We start from the raw sequence: 18,803 nt of genomic DNA on the forward strand, positions 1-18,803 counted from the left end.
CTCTATCATTTTCTGAATTAATGATATTCAGAACATGCTCTTCCTCCTTCTGTCCATGCATTCTCTGTTCATGCACCAATAAACTACTCTGAAGTTCATCTATGGTCATGGTAGACAGATCATTAGACTTTTTAATTGAACACACAACATAATTGAACTTAAGAGTCATTGATCTTAAGATTTTTTCAATGATCACACTCTGCTCCATTTTTTCTCCATGTGTTTTCATCTTATTTGCAATGATCAATGTTCTGGCAAAATATTCATTGACCTTCTCACCCTCTTTCATGCCAAGAATCTTAAATTCCCTTCTCAAAGCTTGCAGCTGAGCACGTTTCACTTTGGTAGAGCCTTGATACTTCAATCTCATTGAATCCCAGATAGCCTTTGCAGTTTCCTTATTGAGAATGGTCTCAATAATATGTCTATCTATAGCTTGGAATAGATAGTTCTTGACTTTTAAATCTTTGAGTTTCAGATCTGTTATTAGCTTACGTTGTGTTTCTGTTGTGTCTTTTGTTGCTGCAGGGATCTCATTTTCTATCAAATCCCAATACTCCTTTGACCTGAGAAAATTCTCCATGAGCATAGCCCAATGATCATAATGACCATCAAATCTTGGAATCGCCGGTTGAACAAAGTTGTTGTGTTCTGTTGCCATAATCTTTCACTCCTCCTTGTCTTATATATCACTCACTCTCTTTTGTTTAAGAAATAAATCACTCACTCACTCGTGTTTGAGAAACAGTATTCTTCTAAGAAATAAATCACTCACTCACTCGTGTTTGAGAAACAGTATTCTTCTAACACTCAATCAGGCTCCTGTGATGGAGGCTCTGATACCACTTGTTAACTCTCGGTGTTTAAGAATCAAAAAGCTTGCTTTATTCAATAATGAATGGCTGTATATAAGCCTTTACAGAAGGAAACAGAAATAACAAACTTCACGTTATTGCTTCCTAAAAACGTGGTGATAAATCTTAGACTAATTCAAATGATCCTGCACTAACAAACTATCCCAACAGTAGGGATTTATTAACTGAAATAACAGAAAACATTAAACTTAATTTATGCTTCAACAGTGTCGAACTGTGTTCTATTTAAAACATATATGTGTGTGTGTGTGTGTGTGAATTTTTATGTGCAGACGATTAGGCTTGCTTTGTGTTTTAAATACACACAAAGTACTCTCGAAATATATATATATATATATATATATATATATATATATATATATATATATATATAACTAGAATAATGAATAAAGGACATCCCTTTTTATATATTATTTTATTTTAAGAAATAAAGATTCATTTCAAAACTATTTTAAACTTATTTTATATTTTCATCTCTTTAACCAAATACATTTTTATCTCATTTATTTTGAAAACATTAACCAAATATAAATGCAGTTTTAATGTATAGTTTTAGGCTTGACTTCAAGAAAAAATGCTGAAGAAAAGGCCTTTATATATATATATATATATATTAATTCTAAGTCGATTGAGAAAAACCTCAACTTTAATACATAAAATATAATAAATGAGATAGCATGCCGATGCGCTGCTGCATACTTATAAAACAAATGTACTTGATAGTGCTATAATTATGAACCAGTGCTAAATAAATAATAGAAACTAAAGGTATGATGGAGATAATATTTCATGACCAAAAAGAAAAGTTGTGTTGGTGATAAAAAAAACTTAGAGATTGAACAAAATAATTTGTAGCAATCCACAGTATTTTGTGAGAAAAGATATAGTGCTTTCGCCACATGATTTAGCTTTTCTGCTAGTAAAAAGCAAAAAAAGTTACAAAGTTAAATTCTCTACTAACTTAATATATATATATATATATATAAAAAAAACCAACAAAGATAATTTTGGAAAGAAAAAAACCCATGAGGAAAAATGTTGTAGTAATTGACAATGTTTTGTGAGAAAAACTACAGTGTTTTTTTCCCAATAAAATAAAATAAAAAACTATATAGAAAAATATTGTAGCAATCCACAGTGTTTTGTTAGAAAAACTACAACGCTTTTCCTATATAATTTAGCTTTATTGTAATTATAATTCTTAACCAACTCAATATTAAAAAAAATCAACAAAAATAATTTTGAAAAAAAATCATATGGGAAAAACACTGCAACAATTCACAATATTTTAAAGAAAAAAAAATTACAAAGCTAGATTCTTAATCAGCTCAATATTAAAAAAAAATCGATAAAGATAATTTAAAAAACAATAACAAAAAAACACCAAAAAAAGAGGGGAAAATCATGTTGAAAACACTATAGTAATTCACAATGTTTTGTGATGAAAGCTACAGTGCCTCCCCACATGATTTAGCCTTATTTGTAATGACTTGTAATTATAATTCTCAACCAGCTTAATATTAAAAAAAAAAAAAAATTGACAAAGATAAGTTTGAAAAAATCATAAGAAAAAAAAAACATTTGAAGAGACATTGTAGCAATCCATAATGTTTTGTGAGGAAAGCTTCATTGTTTTCCCCACCTGATTAAGCTTTATTACAAAGTTAAATTCTAACCAACTTAATATTAAAAAAAAATCAATGAAGATAATTTTATAAAAAAATATTACAAAAAAAGAAAACACAAAAGAAACTGGAAAAAACCATGTGAGGAAAAATTATATCAATCAATAGTATTTTGTGAGGAAAAACTTATATTTACATGTAATTACAATTATTAATCAACTTAATATTTAAAAAATAAAATTGACAAATACAATTTTCAGGAAAAAAAAAACAAAAAAAACCATATGAGAAAAAACATTATAGCAATTCACAGTATTTTGCGAAAAAAAAATTACAATACTTTCCTCATATATTATAACTATAATTTTTTAACCAGCTCAATATTAAAAAATAAATATTTTTGAAGAATAAACAAAAAGAGGAAAGATGAAAAAAAAAAGGAAAGTAGTTTTGAAAAAAAAATAAACAAAAAGAAAAAAAAAAAGTGAAAAAGACAACAACAAAAAAAGCATTATGAATTACTATTGTATATATTTGAGTGTGGGAAAAAGTGATTTCCCCGTATTATTTAGTTATACATATAATGTTAAGGAAAAAAGAAAAAGAAAAAGAAAGGAAATGTGTCGGTGGTTGCAAAATTATGAGCTGTGTTCAGAAGTTTGAAATTGTGGTTGCAAAATTATGGGAGAAAGTAACGAATGCTCATTATGGTACAGCTCAGATAGCTTTCAATTTTGTTTTCTGAATAGCTGGGTCCCAACGAAATATGTTGTAGCAAGAGGGATCGATCGGCTTGCGGCCTCTGTTTTTAACGCCGTCATCTTCGTTGGATTTTTCGAGGTCAGAGTTTCTATGAACTGTGGTTTTCAAACATGTGGTCTGGTGACAGAGCAGTTTTATATCTTTAAAAACTCACCTAACAAAATTTATATATAAACTTTTTTGGAAGCACATATTCTCCATGCTTGTATGAAAAAAAAAAAAACAAAATTAAAATTGAAGAATTCTTTGTTATTTTCATGCCCCAAAAACCATCTCAAGTGATCTACCGACCAAATTTCCATTAATCAAATATCTTAATCCAAATACATACACAAACCATAACAAAAAAGTATATAGTATTAGGAAATATCACATCAAGCCAAATTTTCCTCTGCCCTTGCCATTTCCAGCCAAATCACAAGCTACCATAAACATCAAATTCAAGATCGTAGGGTTAAAAATTTTCTCAACAATATTTTACCATTTCCAGCAAACAAAAATCTCCAGTCACATTACCAACTCAAATACATCATTTATACACAAAACTCGCCATCATACTCAAACAAACAAATAACCAAAATTAAAACAATCTAACATACAAAATTTGACTAAACACACTACTACAAATCTAGCAAGCATAGTGCCACAAATCCAACAAACAAACTCAACATTTCCAATAAAATCACATCCTGATTTTCAGTACAACCATTGCCAAACTCTATCTTATCTACAACCTGTTAGTTTAATATGTCCTGTAACCAATAGGTTGGTTTCATGTGACCTTATTATATTCATGTAAATACATATTTATTATTAATAAAGACTTAATTTATCTTTAATATTCATATAATATTTGATTAATAAATATAATATTTGATTTATGAATATGAAGTAAAGATAAAGTTCATGAGATAAAAATGACTTGCAAAAGAAATTATAAAGTTATTATAATTATGAGATTCCTATATTGCATCAAAACATTATTCCTAAAATGTTCCTGGTTGAAGTTCTTTTAAATATTAGACATTTATTAGAGAAACCGTTAAGACATGTACATATTATGTTTTTTTTTTAATGAAAAAAAGTATTTGTTCTTATAAGCTATATAAGGTATAAAGAATATTTAAAACTAATATGTAAGTGCTTGTTATAATATATATACATTAAACTGACTCGCAGGAGATTTTCATATGGAGATATCGCTCATATCTATAGAAAGACTCATGTGACGGTTTATTCTTAGACTTGAGTTCACTAAGTTATTTTTATATAGAGAGTGTTGTGTTTTCATCTTGTTACATGTTATCTTGGTAAATATAACAAATGGATAGACATTGACATTAGATATAACATAAAATATATGAAGGTATTTGAGTGATTAATATAGGATTCATCACCTCGAGTGAATTTTAAAAAAAAAATGCTCCATATGTTCTCAAATAGTATTTGATTTATCACCTTACACAAGGTGGAATGAGATTTGAAAAAAGTTTCAAATTTTATTTAAATAATCAATGACTAGAATGTTGTGAACAAATATGATTTGACATAACAAACACACCCCATGTTAAAAATATCTAAATTGAAACATAATTGATGAAAGCATTTGAGTGATTAAGAGAGGATTCATTACCCTGAGTAAATTAAAAAAAATATTCCACATATTCTCAAATAGTATTTGATTCATCACCAACTATGATGTTGCAAGCAAATATGATTTGACATGAAAAATACATTCCATGCTAAAATATCTAAATTGAAGCATTATTAATGAGGAGATAATAATTACATTGAAAAGCTGGCCACTCAAAGGTTCAGTCAAACCACTTATTTACTTTCTTAATATTTAAGGGATCATGACACATTATTAAATGGTGCCCTTGATCTTTCAAATAAATTAAATTATTTTATTTAATTAATTCTATTTATTTAAAATTATAATTTATATTTAAGCCAACATATTTGGAACTTAATGGGTCACACATGTTAAGAACTATTAGTTAGAAATTAAATTGAGATAATTAATCAAGTGTGACTTGATTGAAAATAATTTAAGAAATTAAATACTAAAATGTATTTAACCTATATGTTTTAATAAATGAAAATTAGAATTTTTTTTAAAAAAAACCACGACATATATTTTTCAGCCCACTAGAGCTTTTACCACTTTACGCTCATCCCATGCCATTAGTGGTTCCTGTTTATCCATGCAATGAAAAAAGTATTTTAAATCAATACCGACGGTCTTACAGACGAAACGAGGCCATCGGTATTTTACCGAGAATTGCAAAAAAATTACCTCTCATGCCATAATCACCAATGTATACATTCCATCGGTGTTTACCGTTGCTATTACCGACAAAATATATACGTCTGTATTTTATAGAGAGTTCTGAAATATTTAGTGTTCATGTCACAATCACCGACGACCATTTTGTCAATGATTACCGTTGAAAATACAGATGGAATAATTTCTTCGGTAAAGTTCTCGTGGAAAAAAAAAATTTTGACACGCTTCCCTTGTCTATAAGATAGTCAGTGTTTTTTTTTCCTGACAAAAATAGCAACGGAACTGGGAATTACCGACAATCAATATTCTGAAAGATGGATTCTGTTGGTAACGCCGTCAGTAAAAGTGTTATCGATGAATTGTGTATCTTACACCGATGAAATGAATCCGTAAATAAAATTGTTTCATGGTATAGTGTTCAGGGTTAGTTTATATATTATTTTTTTTTCAGTTCATTTCTTTGTTTTTTAGTTTGGTAATCTCAAATCTAATTTTAAATTAATTATGTTATATAAAGATTTAATTAAAAGACAAATAAAATTAAAAAAAAAACTGGGCATGCGCCTTACAATGGCGACCTTGTACATGTCTTTGGCTGATTCTATGCCACTAGTGGTCCATGTTTGCCATTGTAATGGCAAAAGTCTGTCATGGTTCATGTGACAAACACATCACCGATAGAATGGGAGCAATGTGACATGGATTTTTTTTCATCGCCCTCAATTTCTTCCTCATAAGCAAAGGTTTGATTTTCAAACTTAAGTTGACATTCAATGTGTGTGTTTACTTCAAAGTTTTTAGTAAAAAAAGGGGAGTTCGAGAGAAATTGAAAGCAAAATTATTTTTTGTGTCTATTTAATAGATGGAGTGACATATTTTGACCCACCAATATATATATTATTTTTTTTCAGTTATGGAACAGGCCGTACACTGCATCTCCTATAAAGACCACCCTTTTACTCATGATAAATCCGCAAACACTTGAAGAAAAGAAAATTGAAGTGATTCATCCTCTATCCGAAATAAATGGGTTCTCTATCCACAAACACTTTCTCCCTTTAGACCAAATGGTTTCACCAATGATTCCAAAATGGTGATCGATTTCATTGCTGATTATTACAAGAACATTGAAAAGAACCCGGTTCAAAGCCAAGTGAAACCAGGGTATTTAATGACCCAATTGCCCGACACTGCCCCATATTGCCAGGAATCCTTAGAAGATGTTCTCAAAGATGTAACTGAGAGCATTATCCCAGGCCTCACTCATTGGCAAAGCCCTAACTTCTTTGCTTACTTCCAAGCAAATGCAAGCACTGCAGGGTTTGTTGGTGAGATGCTCTGCACAGGCCTTAATGTTGTTGGCTTCAACTGGATTGCATCTCCTGCTGCCACCGAACTGGAATCCATTGTAATGGATTGGGTGGGAAAGATGCTCAAGCTCCCATCTACTTTTTTGTTCTCAGGAAACGGAGGTGGTGTCTTGCACGGTAGCACTTGTGAGGCTATAGTTTGCACCCTCGTTGCAGCAAGAGACGAGACGTTGAGAATGATTGGAGCTGAAAACATTACGAAGCTGGTAGTTTATGCCTCTGATCAAACTCATTCAACTCTACTTAAGGGCGTCAAATTAGTTGGAATTCCAACCTCTAATTTTCGATGCCTCTCTACCTCATTTTCATCGGAATTTTCGTTATCACCTCAAGCATTGGAAGATGCAATTGAAAACGATATCAAAGCTGGATTTGTGCCGTTATTTTTATGCGCTACTGTAGGCACTACAGCATGTGGAGCTGTTGATCCTGTTATGGATCTGGGGAAAATTGCCAGGAAATATAATCTATGGTTCCACATTGATGCAGCTTTACGCAGGTAGTGCATGCATATGCCCTGAATTCAGGCATTACCTGGATGGAGTAGAACTTGCAGACTCGTTGAGCATGAATCCACATAAATGGTTACTCACTAACATGGATTGTTGCTGCTTGTGGGTTAAGCAGCCTCGTTTGTTAATCGAGTCACTGTCCAGTGATGCAGAATTCTTGAGGAACAATGCCAGTGAATCAAATGACGTAGTGGACTACAAAGATTGGCAAATTGCATTGAGTAGGCGATTCAGAGCTCTGAAGCTTTGGATTGTGATTCGTAGGCATGGATTAGCAAACCTTATGTGCCATATACGTAGCGATGTGAACTTGGCTAAGCGGTTTGAGTCACTGGTGGCTAAAGACAGTAGGTTTGAGGTGGTGGTGCGAAGGAGGTTTTCTTTGGTTTGTTTTAGGCTCAAGCACAACGATGAATGCCAAGGCTTGGAATTGAACCGTAAGCTTCTAGCTGCGGTGAATGAAAGTGGTCGTGCATTCATGACTCACGCGGTGGTTGGTGGCTTGTTTATCATACGCTGTGCGATCGGATCAACCTTGACTGAAGAACGACATGTAGATGATTTGTGGAAGTTGATTCAAGAAAAGGCAGCAGATCTTGTCAAAGAAACAGGTGCTATTGGAGGATGAATGAATGATGCAGAACATGTTATCTCTAATAAAACTATAAAAATAATATTGTAATTGTCCGTGGTTTGATCTCAGCAAGAAGATTATGTTTTAGTTCGTAATTGATATTGAAAGCAAAATTTAAATTGAAGAGCAAAAAATGAAGAGAGAGTGAAAGAGATAGAGAGAAGAGAGTTGAAAATGAGGAAAGAAATCATAAAACACCTGCTCTTTTTTTCTCCAGCCAAAAACCCAAAAAATACTTTTACCTAGAGAATGATCCTCGTGATGTCATCATTTCTACTTAATAGTATATTACTAAGCTTGTGTTCTCCTCTGGGAATCCTCTGGGATTATCATTGGAGAATGAATAAATTAAGCAAACATTTAACATTTGGAAAGACTACATATTTTATTTTTTGTATCTTGTGTTAATGAAGCTCTCTGGATATTGTTTATGCACTCATAAATGAAGTATTTTAATCCAATTATAGGTAAACGAAAGCCACATATCCACACTATAATTAAAATATTTTGAGAATTACCTTTTCATAAGCCTAACCTCAAAACTTAAATATAAATTAAATTTGAATTTTGTGCCTTTCTGAGCAATACACGTTCTGCCACTATATTTTTTAATAATTTTTGTTGATTTAAAAACTAGGTGGTCTCACAGCTCATGGAAAGGACATAGCTGCAGATATCACCAACATTTGGAATCATTGTCAGTTGATTGATAATGGATTTGGACTTATCTAACAAATCCTTTGCAATATTTTTCACATGCAGAAGCCAAAGATTTTAGAAGTTGCACCGACTGCAAGTCAAAAACCAATGAAAGATAAACTCTGAATCTAATCTTACAATTCCATAGTCAATTGCATCAACTCCAGTTACTTTTACGTTACTCTTTGTCACATATGCACGTGTAGTGTTACGGAACATTGGGATCGAGGAATTGTTACCTAATTATTTGGTTTAGAGTTACTAAAAATCTTAGACAGACTAGTCTTATCAGATATTTCAAGATAAATAAATGATTATGACTAGAAAAGATATATTAACACTGTTAATACATCTTATTTAAAGTAAACTGTATTATATGGTCTGGACATAATTTAAAAATGTTGATAGATTCTAAACATGTGGTTTGTGTATGATTTAGAACAAAGATTTATATTTATTACCAAAAGATTTACGCCTCATTGACAATGTGTTTGGACTTCTCTATACTTGACAATCCTTTGCAATATTTTTCACATGCAGAAACCAAAGATTTTAGAAGTTGCACAGATTGCAAGTCAAAAACCAATGAAAGATAAACTCTGAATCTAATCTTACAATTCCATCGTCAATTGCCTCAACTCCAGTTTCTTCTATGTTACTCCTCTTTGTTGGACGTACGTGTGTAGCGTAGCGGGATGTTGGAATCACGAAGTCGCCACTTACTAAGTTGATTTCATACAACTCCCTAATTTCTAAAAAAAAAAAAAAAGAATAACGTACTAAACGAAAAGCAGCTCATGGAAAGGACATACCTGTAGATATCACCGACATTTGGAATCTTTGTCAGTTGATTGATAACGGATTTCCCCATACTTGACAAATCCTTTGCAATCTTTTTCACATGCAGACGCCAAAGATTTTAGAAGTTGCGACGAAATAATTTTATTAGTTGATATTTATTGATTGGATTTTGTATTTATAATAAGATATTTTAAATATCTCATATCAGGTATCAATATTTCATTGATTAAAAAATATGTAAAAGCTCATTTATTTTTTAATGTTATATATTTCAATTTTATTTTATTTTTTCTTTTAAAATAATAAAATAACATGTGATAAAATTTAATTGGTAAAAAATTTATATTTCTACGGTCACTCTTTGTCATGTATAAAATTTAATTATACTCTTAGAAGTATGGAAAGAAAAAATAAAAATAAAAAGAAAATATAATTATATAAATTTAAATCTAAGAAAAAAAAGAGAAATTATTGGATATATTTTTCCGCCACTAGAGCTTTTACCATTTTACGCTTGTTCGATGCCATTAATGGTTTCTGTTTGTCCACGCACCGGAAAACGTCTGTTTTATTTTGTCCACGCAATGGTTCTTTTGCAACCACATGACAATCGGGTGGATATTAATTATTCATTTAAATGATTTTCTTATCTCCCTCGATTTCTTCTCCACCATCCGTTTCAAATTAAAGATCTATTCTTCAAATTCAAATTGGCATGATATGTGTATGGTACTTTTCCAAACATTTCAATTATAAAAGGGGATAAAAATATTTTTGGTGTATATATATATATATATATATATTTGAATTGTTAAATATACAAAATATTAGTAGTTGATTAAAAATCAATTTAATTTAAACAAGTGTTATTCTTAAACAAAGTTTTTAAGTTTAAAAAATATCCTTAATAACATAATTTCTCACTATAAAATATATCCAACAATTAGGAAAATTAGATGTTTAGATTTTTTTTTATATATCAATATTTCATTATTATATCTTATAATTATAATTTATATTTGAGTCAATATATTTAGAACCTAATAGGTCACACACATTAAAAAATTATTAGTTAAAAATTAAAATTGAGATAATTAATCAAGTATAAATTAATTAAAAATAATTTAAGAAATTAAATACTAAAATATATTTAACCTATATATTTTAATAAATAAAAATTAGAATTTAAAAAAAAATGCGACATATATTTTTTCGGCCCACTAGAGCTTTTACCATTTTACGCTCGTTCTATGCCATTAATGGTTCCTTATTTGTCCATGCAATGACAAAAGTCTGTTTATTTTTTCATAACGTGGCTCTTTTTGACAGCCACATGAAATTTTATACTAAAATGGAGATTGTCGTGTGTTCAGGGTTAGTTTTATATATTATTATTATTATTTTCACTTTATTTTCTTTGTCTTTTTAATTTGGTAATCTCAAATCTAATTTTAAATTAATTATGCTATGATGAGGGTACAAAAATCACTAGAAATATTTTTATTTTCTAGAGATCCTTATAAATCATTCATAGTATGTTCTACGACCTTCACTTCAAGACTACAATGGCTTTCTCTTTAATGGATCTCTTTTCAGGTTGGTAATTTTTTCCTGAACAAATATCTGCACAAAATCCTCAGGGGTGTTGATGGGGGATCCTTCGAATCAAGTCAATACCACATATTTTTTTTATGTAACAAAAGACATTAATGGAAGTATTAATGAGCTTTTTGAAGATAGAGAAGAGGAGAAAGAAGAAGCAGAGAATGTGTTTTTGTCTCTAAATATAAGTAAAGTTTCGAACCCCTTTCTGTATATTCATGCTCCCTTTTATATTACCTTACTGGACTTGCCTCATACAACGTAGAAGGGATAGAGATGCAACCTTGTAATAGTAAAATAATATTATTCTACTGCTAGTGTTGTCACATCTAATTAATATAAACATGGGCTGTTTGTTCGTATTTAATAGAATGTGATGAGTATCATAATTACTAACCTGGACTCAGAGTATGGGGGGGCTTAGTGTAGAGTGACCTGTCAATTATGCACCCAATCTGAGGGGTGTTGGGCTCAATCAACGCCATAAGACTAGGAGAAAACGAGGTGCGAACGTATCCACGTCCATCGTGAAGCTGGGTATGGCCGCGTCCGGGCCCAACTTAGGTGTGGGCATGAACGTGTCTGTGCCCAACGTAAAGGTGGGTGTGGTCGCGTCCAGGCTCAATGTGGATGAGGCGTGGACGTGTCTGTGCTCAACGTAGAGTATACTAGTACTACTAATAATAGTAATGGTGGTGGTGATAGTAGTAGTACTAATAATAATAATAATAATAATAATAATACTCATATTTATTGGGGTATGCCATCACCTTCTAGACTTGAGTAACTTTGGTTGGCGTCCCCTACCAGACTCAAGTTTTTAGGGTCTGGCTCCCCTAATAATAATAAAAATTAATGGTTTTTCTTTAATAGTAATAATATTTTTTTTCAAATTTATTAATGATATTAATAATAATAATTTTTAATTTTACCCTTCGAATCAAATCTATGGTTGGTTTTCAATATTAATAATATTTTTTTTTTCAAATTTATTAATTATTATACTAATAATATTAATTATAATAAAAAAAATATTTTTAATATTAATAATAACATTAAACCTGTTTGGCCCAAATTTAAGTGGGCTGTCTGCAACGCTAGGTCCAAGAACTTTGGACCCCTCTCAAACGCAAACCCCAAGAGCCTTGGGTCCGGACGCGAGATTCAAGAGTCTTGGGTCCGAACACGAATCCAAGTGCCTTGGATCGGACTTCGTATCCTAAAGCCTTGGGTTTGGACGCCAACCCAAGAACCTTGGGCCAGGTGGTGCTGTAAGAGCCAAGCGACTTGGTCTGAAGGGAATGTCAAACCCAAGTTAATAATAATAATAATAATAATAATAATAATAATAATAAACTTGTATAGCCCAAGTTTTTATAGTTTTTAATCTCTTCAAATAAAATTTATGGTTTTTCTTCAATAGCAATAAAATTGTTTTTTCAAATTCAACAACAACAATAATAATAATGGTTTTTTTTTTAAATAGTAATAATATTTTTTTTCAAATAATTTATTAATAATATTAATAATAATGACAATAATACTATTTATAATATTAATAATAATACTAAACATGCTTGACCCAAGTTTTCAAATTTATATATGGTTTTTTCTTCAATAGTAATAATATTTTGTTTTCAAATTTATTAATTATAATAATAACAATAATAATAATAATAATTTTAAATTTTACCCTTCAAATTAAATCTATAGTTGTTTTTCAATATTAGTAATATTTTCAAATTTATTAATAATATTAATTATTATAAAAATAATAATATTTATAATACAAATAATAATTTTTTAATATTAATAATAATATTAAACTTGTCTAACCTAAGTTTCAAGTGAGTCTAACTACAATGCCAAGCCCAAGAGCTTTGAGCCTCTCTTAAACGTTGAACCCAAGAGCCTTGAGTCCTAACACCTAGGAGTGAGCAAATTCGGTTCGGTTCAGTTTTTATCAAAAAAAGTTAACCAAACCGAAATTTAAAAAAAAAAAAACCGAAATCAAAACCGATTCGAATTGGCCAGTTTCGGTTCAATTCAGTATTTTTAGGGGAAAAACCGGTTTGGTTCGGTTTTTCTGGTTTGACTCAGTTTTTTCGGGTTTTGGCTCGGTTTTTTTCAGTTTGGCTCGGTTTTTTTGGTTTTGGCTTGGTTTTTTCGATTTTGATCAGTTTTTTCCCGGTTTGGCTCGATTTTTTTTTGTTATTTTTTCGGTTTGGTTGTATAAGCCTAAAACCGATACCAAACCGAACCAGTCGGTTTTTTCAAAATTTTTAATCAGTTTTTTTTTCTCGCTTCGGTTTTTTCGGTTATTTTTTTCTCAGTTTTCTCGGTTTTTTTGCTCACCCCTACTAACACCAGAACCTAGAACCTTGGTTCCTGTCACCGAACCCAAGTGTAAGATCTCACATCGAAAGCGAGCGTCCAGAGTCAGGGCCTTATAAGTGCATGCTCACCTTGACTAGTAAGATGCGTTTTAGAGCCATGCGTGGCTGCTAAGAACAAACCTGTGAGGGGGACCTGGGTAGAAGCCCTAGAATCGGGTGGACTGGGAGGCCCAAAGCGGACAATATCTTGCTAGTGAGGTGGGGTGTTACACCAAGAGCCTTGGGTCTGGATGTCCGATCCAAAAGCCTTGGGCCTAAATGCCCGACCCAATTTTTTTGGGTCCAGACACCAGGCTCAAGAGCCTTGGATCGGTTTACAAGTATAGACCCAAGAGCCTTGGGTTGGCTTCAATGTCGAACCCAAGAGTTTAGGGTCTAGCTATAACACATGACCTAGGATCCTTGGATCCAGACATCAGACCCTAGAACATTGGGTTCAGACACGTGATCCAAAAGCCAGGGGTCCTGACACCGGATCCAAAAGCCTTGGGTTGGTCTGCAAGTCCAAACTCAAACCAAGAGCCTTGGATCCTAACGCCATATATACCTAAGAGCCTTAGGTGCGGCTACAACGTCAAATCTAAAAGCCTTGGGTTGGGCTGCAACGCTGAGACCTAAAAGTCTTGAGTTAGGATATCAGATCTAAAAGCCTTTAGGTTCGGACACTCGATACAAGTGTCTTGGATCCTGACATAGGATCCAAGAGCCCAGAGTCCGGTTGACATTCCTGACCCGAGTGTTTAGGGTCTGGCTTCCTTACCTGATCCAGGCGCCTAGGGTGGCAGTTATGCCATGCCCTAATGCCAGGCGCTTGGATCAGGTAACCATGTCAAGACCCAACAAAATTCAAACTAACCATTTTATTCTTAATTATTTTTTAATGTCAAATATATTTTATGAAAAAGACAATCACACCTCCACTGTATATTTAACAAGTTTTTAGGTAAAAGAAAACTCTATTATTATATTGCTCCAATCTACAATAATATATATATATATATATATATAGGTAAACAACTTGTATATAATTTATGACGGGTTATCTCTTTGTGCGGTCATATCAAGGCTCATTGACTTGGCATTGTTAAGAACTTGAACGTGCCTATGCTGACGAAACTTATGTTCTCCTCTGGTAATAGTCCTCAGGGATTATCGTTGGATCAGAGAATGAATAAATTAAGCAAACATTCAACATTTGGAAAGATTACATATTCTATTGTTTGTATCTTGTGTTAATGAAGTTCTCTGGAGATTGTTTATGCAGTCATAAATGAAGTTTTTTAATCCAATTATAGGTAAACGAAAGCCATTTATCCACACTATAATTAAAATATTTTGAGAACTACCTTTTCATAAGCCTAACCTCAAAACTTAAATAAAAAATAAATTTGAATTATGTGCCTTTCTGAGCAATTAATACACGTTCTACCTCTTGCTTTTAAGACTTTCAAGTGTGATTTTTGAGCATATTACCCTCTGATTTGTAAGATAAGGAGATGGTATTAAGCGAATTGGGATCCTTATATGATTTTTTTAGTTAACTCGTTAATAATTTATTTCTCTTATTTAATTAAAATTTAATTGTAAAATTTAGAACATGACTAGTAATATTTTTTTAAAAAAAACACCAGAGTATAAATTCTTCAAACAAAATGGCATATTTGGAAATCATCAAACCTTAATAACTTATAGAATACATATTTCATTTCAAAAAAAGCCCCTGTACATGGATCTCTCAACTCACAGATGATTTCTGACTTCCATGAAACCCAGTTCCCCCATTCAAATCCTCAAGCTTTACGTTAAATGTACAGCTACAAAATGAGATCCTCAATCAACAATGTGTAGTCTCTGTGGTTGTATCAAGGACAAGAACTCTTCCTTCTTCGTCACCTTCGTATCCTCTCGATCAGTCCCAATGAAGGAACATTCATATATGTTTCTCATTTGCTCACTGGGAATGGAGCAGAAAAGGGTCTTAATAACATACAATATGGACGTCTTAATTGGTAACAGCATCGTATCTTTTTACTGATTCATAGTTTACAAACAAAACAAGGGCACCACCCATCATTAAACTTCAGCCTTATTTCTTTACACAGATATCACTTCCATGGATTTGGACATTGATGAGCCGATTTCGCTGTTTGCTTTCTGGGATTCAGTAAGAAAACAGAAAATGTTATCAATCTTAGCATAGTGGTCTGTGAAATAACCTATATATGATGCCTCAAGGAATTGATCGCCTAACCATATTTCAGCTTGTGTGTTTTTCCAAGCCTTCTCTATCTCTTCGAAGACATCATCAATCGTTGGGCGACCTTTGCTTGATTTTGCAACACATAGTACAGCAATTAACAAAATGGCTTCAAAATCAACGCTGTTGACCTCTCTGTTGAGGCCAGGATCTTCAAAATCTGTTAACGAACGTTTTCCTGCATTTACATCCTTCGCCTGCAAAAGTTGAAGGTTCTTACTCGAGAGAACTCTCGCATAGTATTGACTTTCAGGCACGCAAGAATATACCTTTCGGATGAGCTGGTCTCTAGCATCAAGATCCAACTCGATGACTTTTTGCCCTGAGAAAAGTTGAAGAGCAACAATACCAAAGCTATAGATGTCACTGGCACATGTTAGTTTGGCATTGCTCATATATTCTGGATCCATATAGCCAATAGTTCCTCTAACATCTGTGAAAACTTTGCTGATTTTCAAACCTGATTTTCATGTTAGTTCTCCAATACTATTAATGATCAATTGGACTATTCTCAAATGCCGAAATGGTGAAACTTTCAGTGCAATCTCAGTCTTACACGATGAGAAAACTGGAGAATAAATTAGCATTTACTACCTTAATGTCCCTGTGGACGATGCAACCATCTATAAAATGGTGAAGGTATCTCAGTCCAAGAGCAGAGTCTCTTAGGATCTTAACTCTTCTTTCCCATGTCAATACAGAATCTTTCCCTAAATAAAATGGATTGAGGCATATGAGTAACACGCTAGAGACAACGCAAAGCAGACATCATCTGGAAGTACTATTTTACTTTATAGCTACAGCTTGGCATGAAAGAGAAAAGCAATCGATTCAAGATGTTAAACAAAACAATACTGAAATTGTTTAGAGATTAATGGATCAGAAATACAGAAAGCTTATGAGTGTACTTACTTAGCTTTTCGTAGGCATATTACATGTATATGATCTTTTTATGATAAGTTAAATGATCTTAGAAATGAAATCTTATTAATGAACAGATTCATTAATCATGTTACTGACTTTCACAGTATAAAAAAAACTGTTATTTGGGTAAATATATATAGTTTCATAAACATATTCATTTCATAAATAGAATGAATTTCCAAAAAATATATATAACCTTTAAAAAAAAATAACGTAATTTTTCTTCCAAAATAGGAAGTGTAATGTGTAAACTGAGAGTATAATACTTTTATCTTCTTTTAAAATAGTGACATTTTTTAATTTTAAAAGTTTCAGACAAAAAAAGTTAACTCCACTAATCCTAAGGTGAAAATCGTAATTTTCTAAAATATAAGGTGCAAAGTGTAAGTGTCCAAAATAGATAGTTTTATAGAAGTAATTAACCCCTAGTTTAGCTGCTCAAATCTTTAGGCTTTGATCAAATCAAAAGAAGCACACTCGATTTGAAATTAACTTGTCTTCCTCCATTAACGAATTTATGCATTTGCTTTGGAAATTTTATTCAGTGCTAACATAGAAAAACAGTAGAACAAATCTCAAATTAATAGCCCAACTATAAAACAATCCCTAATGTCCTAAAAAAAAAAACTAGACATGATATAATTGAGAAAAAACTTAAAATTTCCCCTAGAAGCTAATTTGGGGCTAGCTAGACATGTTATCGGCACTGCACCGTGAGCTATTTTTTAACACGCAAGAAATGTTTCGTGCCGACTCGTTGAACATAGATTAAAAAAAAAATGCAAGATCTATTAACACATTTTTTAGCAGTAAGAAATTTTTTAAAAAAATTCACACTGATTTTTGTTTTTTTAAAATATTAAGATGATACATATTAAGTCTATTCAGTTCAAATCAGGTTCACTCATTAAATATACGTCTTGTTTATGGACCCGGCTTGGTTCAATTACTTTATTTTTTAAAACTATATTTTATTTAATAATATAATAATAAAGATAGAGGCTCACAAAAAAAAAAATAGATATTTTTCTTGAAAAAAATATAGATGAGTTATGGGTCATATGCATTTTGGGTGGTTGATGGCATGATTTTTTTTTTTTTTACTTTTGTTTTTAGTGGTCGATGGCATGTAAATACACTATGAGTTATGGATCATTTAGAGTCATTGGTTTTCTTTATCAGAAAACCAGGGCCAAAAGCTTTTTTTTTTTTTTTTTTACCCAGACCAACTCAATTGACCCATAACTCAGTCATTGTCTTGGGCTGACCATCGAGTCAGGTTTAGATATAAAAAATCATCGATTCAAAACTTGATCCAGTTTAGGTTTCAAGTTGAATTGGTTTTAATATTGACTCATCCAAACTTGGGTTAACTCATTACTTGGTTAACCAAGTCCAAACACAGCTAAGTCAACATCAAATAATTTTTTAAAAAAAAAAAACTTGTAAGGATATCATTTTAGATAAAAATATAAACTTGAATAGATTTGGTGATTTGCAAGTTGATTTGACAACCAATAACTTAGCCAAGTTTGACAATTATAATTTTTAATATGTTGTAGTATTTATTGATCATTTTATATCTCAAAAACACTATACTAAATATTAAAATGCATGGGATATTCACTATAGACGCCAACATTGTTCACGCACAAACAAATCACTGTGGACGACCATGTTTACTTTATGACAATTCATTTTGGTCCTTAAAGTATTATTTTAAGTGATTCGATCCTAATTTAAATCCAATTGCTTTTGATTTCTTAGTTAATGGTGGAGTTGGAAAAATGGGGGCTGAAAAGAAAAAGGAGTCAAAATGGGTGTCGTGCTAGAAGTTTCGAGAAAAATATATTTTGGTCCTCTAACTTTCAAAATAACGCAAATTATATGATTTTGGTTCCTCATTTTTTTTTTCAAATTCAATTTTGATACAAAAATTTATTTTTAGTCCCTCATTGAGAGAGGAGAGAGAGAGATCGCCGGATTTCAGCAATTAAGATAGAAAAATATTGTTGACATCGAATTAGGCAACCAAAATGATCAATATTTGTGTCAA

The 18,803-nt window shown here is 31.7% G+C and overlaps 1 pseudogene; it reads left to right on the plus strand.

Annotated features, from left to right (window-relative positions):
* Window positions 1-6,578: 6,578 nt before the first annotated feature.
* On the plus strand, window positions 6,579-8,494 carry LOC118036527 (tyrosine decarboxylase 1-like; annotated as a pseudogene).
* Window positions 8,495-18,803: the final 10,309 nt, after the last annotated feature.

The sequence above is a fragment of the Populus alba genome, chromosome 13 (genome assembly GCF_005239225.2).
Source record: "Populus alba chromosome 13, ASM523922v2, whole genome shotgun sequence".
NCBI lineage: Eukaryota > Viridiplantae > Streptophyta > Magnoliopsida > Malpighiales > Salicaceae > Populus > Populus alba.